Below are 5,001 nucleotides of genomic sequence, written 5' to 3'. Positions count from 1 at the left end.
GGCAGCGTTTGACTGGCTGCCATTCCTATTGAGACAAATGACTTTTTAATAGCCTTCAGGGATTGATACTAATCTATGGAGACTGGTCTGGCTCTTTCTCTCAGTGTGGGCTAAGACACCAGATTGGGTGGCAGTCAGCCCACCGATGTAGGACTTCAAAATGCCACCCAAACAGAATCCACTTTAACAATAAGCAAAAGAAAAGTAGAAGAAAGCGTGTTTTCTGTCTGTCTGGTTGATATTCATTTTTGACAGGTGACACTATCACTGAAAAAAGTCTTAACTTGATTTAAATATGAAAAATAAAACTACAGTTAGTGGGAGCAAACTGGGGCTTTGAAAAAAATTTAACTGAGAAAGTTTTATTTTCTTTTTCAAGCTTTTATTGGAGTTGTCACACGTCTGACCACACAGCTGTAAATATATGTTGTACTTACTGCACATATAATACAGAGGCCAGTGCGTGTCTACAACTGGAGGTTGTTCTGAAAAACACAACAACATCTTCCATTTTAGATTCTACCAACAACAGTCCTGGTGCTGAAGGAGCCCTGTCTCCCCCTGTCCTCATTAAGTCCTGTTGTGGCCCGTTAGCAGACAGGAGACTGGGGGGAGCTATTGTTAGGTGGCCTGACTCTGGGGTTGTCATGGAAAAACTCTGGTCTCATCTGTCATCAGGAGGATAAGTATTTCAAAACCAAACACACGCAGCTCAGACAGCCAGCCTCCGTAACACCTCCGACGTATACATGCTCGTCTAAAATGTTGCTTCAAAGGTTGTAAGTTGAAATCCATAAACATAAATTTGCTTGAATATTAAATTAATATCAGCTTGTTGCACACATGCTTGACCACAATGAGGTTTCTTTTGCAGGTAAACACATGAGCAATTTCAGCAATTGAGTCATTCACTGTGTAGTTTCCTTACTTATACTGTATATTGCTCTTTAGTGTGTCTTTAATTTGAGGTTAGAGACACATTTCAGACTAATGAGATGTAACAGCGGTAAATTAGTGGCCTGCAAATGGATATGATCCAAGGAAATGTGTTATGAAGGGCTGTAGGCTCTTTAGCAAGAAAGACAAGTGAGCATAGTGGTACTGGCTGAGGATAAAGCCTGAAACATGGATATGATTGGAAAACATTTTAACTTTAAAGGCTCAAAACTATGACATCAGTTAATAGACACGGATCACATTCAATGTATAGTTTTATGTTGGTTTTAGGAGTCACAGTGAAGATAAATTCATACCTCTTGGCACTCGACTTCATTAAATATACTCTGCAGTTCACAGTAACTTAGTGTGTACCATGTGACAAGCTCCTTTAAAGGTGCAATATGTAAGAATTTTAGTTGAAAACATTAAAAAAATAAATAAATGATTCACTGAATGTGAAGAAATAACATTGTTGATGTTGTGACGACTATCTTTATAGTGAAGACATATTTACTTAAATATGTTTGCTACCCAGCTAGCCCCCAAGCTACCATGCTAATGGTGTAAGCACCAACTCTCCCCGGGTGCTCCAAGCTTGCATCTCTACCTGCATGGCTAACTGAGCTAACTAAATAACTAACTAACTGTCGGCAGCTACAGTCAGTGGTCGCTCTGGTCATATGCTTCCCCCTGTTTGTTTTGATTATGAATTCGGCAGGTGGCCAATTCATCAATATCGCTCCTTTTTAAGGGGGAAATGTGTTCATTAACTTAAGCCTTTTCCACCTTAAAGATTATAAATGTCCAGTAATTGCATCAGTCTAACCAATAAAACGACAAGATATCAGTTAACAATTTCAGTTGATTGTAATTTCTTGCCTGAGTCATGATCTGTAAATTATTGTGCACTCCGTGTTGAGAATACTTTCTTATGAGCTAATAATGCATTGATTCAGAACAGCCTGCAAAAAAGCCCAAATTCTCACAACCTCCCTTTTTGGAGATATGACGTGGAGATCTGAGGTTTCATCCGGCAGTGGAGATGATATGAGTCTTGGCAGACTGCGGCACAATGAGACGCCCTATCTCTTACCATTTGTGTGCGTGGAAGGCTTCTCGTCGTGGCCTGATCTAAACCCATCTGACATCTAACATAACCATAGCCGACACGTCTGTGCTGATAGCACATGAGAGAGCAGTCAGACCTCATCTAGCAGGGAGATCCACTCCCCTGTGCTTGTGGTCAGCCTTCATTTCCTCGCAAATACACAACAGACGGCACAGTGAGGTGCCCGTCTGCGCTGGCTAGCACCGGCCCCATGAATATTTCACCTCAAAAAACCAAGATGCCAAGAAGCCTTGGATGAGATTCCAGCAAATAATTCATACCATCTGCTGTCAAACACGTCCTGGATGCTCGAGTGCAGGGTGGTTTGGTATCTGCGGGGAGAGGGACAGGAATAGAGGGATGTATTGTGTAATGTGTGTTGGTCTGTGTATGCCGCCTGATGCTCTTACATGCGCTACAAACCCAAAGCTGGGGGCGATTTACCAAAGCCAAGGAGCTGTGTGAAGGAACCCAAATAGACAAAAACACGAGTGTGGACTTTTCACCTTAGGCAACAGGTTTCTTGGCAATCTGTTGACAGACCCGTGGCAGCGCAAGCCTCAGAGAGAGACCATGCCATAAATTTAACAATGCAGGGGTCTATAGTGTGGGAGCAGTTGATGGGAGCAGAGAGAGAGGTGACGACTATATTGGCATCGGCTGCGGCTTAGCAACGGCCACAGTAAGAGGCGTGAAAATGGTTAAGTGAAGGCCATCCAGAAGTCATTGACTGGTGTAGAATTGGCTGCAGACGCTAACACAGTGCTCATTCACAGTGAGTTGGCTAACGTGGCTGCCGGGCTGTGATAGATCGTGATCGGTATCTGTTTGTCGATCACCTTCCTTTTCATCGTTTCCACTTTCTTCCTCTCGCTGTTTTGTGTTTTCCTCTCATGTGCAAGCTCTTTCTTGCTGTCCTTCGCGAGCCCCTTTCCCACATGAGCACTAAATCAATTTTGAAGAACGAGTGAGATTTCCAGCCGTCGTCTGCCACAGCTCCAGTGAAGAGTGTTGGGAGAGAGCAGCAACACCTCCTTTTTAAAGCACACACGCAGTTGCAATGCTCTTATGGTTTGACAGCATGATATTTGAAGCTGCCACAATGAATGTCCGAACAGTTTAGATTCAAAAGACAGTATTTTGTCAGAAAATCACACCTTCACTCTGTATGAACCGTAAATTACCGGCAGCTGTGGTTGCCAGGATTTCACCATAAAAAGTAGGGTTAACAAGATGTTACGGTGTGCGTTTTTGGCAACCGTAAATTTCACACTTGAGATGTTTTGTTTGCTGTTAGTCACTATTAAAGAAACAGATGTATTGTAAACCTGTTTACGGTGATTTGCTTTAAAAATAACAGCTATAATATAAACCTGTTTACGGTGAACTATTTAAAAATGAACCACAATTCTGTAAATCTAATTACAGTCTATCTCAGTGATAAACACAGTGTAACTGTATGATATCTCACAGTTTTCACCAGAATTTAATTGTAACAAATATGGTAAAACACAGTTTATTTTACAGCTTACAGCTTTACTGCTTAAGGTTAATTAAAAAGGAAACAATAAATAAAGCCAAGTGTAAGGTGTAGACTATCGTAATAAAATTCAAGAAACTGTTTTTTACGTTCACTGTTAAAAATACATTTGAAGAGACCCAATAACCAAATCAAAATGTCCAAACAGGCAGAGTATGGCTTGAGATGAGCCATACGTATGTGCTGTGTTGGCATTGAAGTCTGCTTCTTTCTCAAAAGATGGAAGTAAAATAAATATTGTGAGCAAAAGGCATTAAACTACGAGAAAGGGCCTCTAAGTCAGTGGGATTGTGCTTATGTGCTGTCAGATACATATAGTGGAGTTGAAGTAAAGGGTAGCCTAAATTGAAATACTCAAGTAAAGTACAAGTACCTTAAAATATACTTAGCTACATTCCACCACTTAGGGAAGGTGTAGGGACCAGACTGGAATTGGGTCTCTGCCTCTCTTTTTACTACAGCTTAGATCCACACTGCATCACTGGCTTTTGGACCTTTGTACCTTTTTCCACCTCCATGCACTGCTGATATTGCTGACCCTCTTTGTGCATATTATATGTTACCTTAAGTTGAATGAATTACGTTTATTGACTCCATTCTTGAGACATACCCTGAGCCAGTTTGTGACCAATCCAGGGTAAATGTAGTTTTCATTACTGTTAGAGTATGTTTCCTTAGTAAAACATCTGACCGTTCACATTGTACACTCAATTTGATTACAGTTTTGGAAAGAAAGTGACTGCTTGCTCTATTTAATACAATGAAGACAAAAATTGTGTCGGGTGCTCTTTGAAAACGGGAGAAAAAGGTGATTCCAAAGACAATCCAACAAAGAAAATATCAACAAACAAGGAAGAAAATATTAAAAAGCCTTCATTTTTGTGGCTAAATCATTAAAAGGGCAATCGTTAAAACGCCCTTGCAATGATTTAGCCATGAAAATAAGGCTTTTTAATATTTTCTTCCTGGTGCCTGGGTTGCCTTTGGACTCAGGTTTACCCTTTGACTGGATCCTGAATGATGAAACATCTTTAGATTACACTTGAAATGTGCAAGACTTGAAATTTAGCACAAGCAGTTTTGAGACAGCACCACTGGTGTTTGCAGCATGAGCCAACAATCTTCCACTCTTGCAGCCTTCATCATATTTTCAGCAGGGTATTCATGTTTAGTGAGCTTAGGCTGAGATAGTCACACTTGCGGTGGCTTCAGTGAAGCATGCAGGTGTGTGAAAGGCTGTTTGTACAGTGTTGCTGTGTCTGGATGTGAGCCTCTGGTGGCCCAGCAGGGAGCTGCGGCAGGTCTCAGCCCATCACGTCTGACTGATCTCTGTCTCATCTCACTGCCTCACTAACTGAGAGGATATTAGTGCCGTTGCTTTGTCCACAGGGGTCCTTCTCATAGACCATGCACG

Source organism: Pagrus pagrus, assembly GCF_965226575.1.
Source record: "Pagrus pagrus genome assembly, chromosome: 1".
Classification (NCBI taxonomy): Eukaryota; Metazoa; Chordata; class Actinopteri; order Spariformes; family Sparidae; genus Pagrus; species Pagrus pagrus.
The sequence above is the reverse complement of the archived record's forward strand: the minus strand, read 5'-3'. Positions refer to the sequence as shown.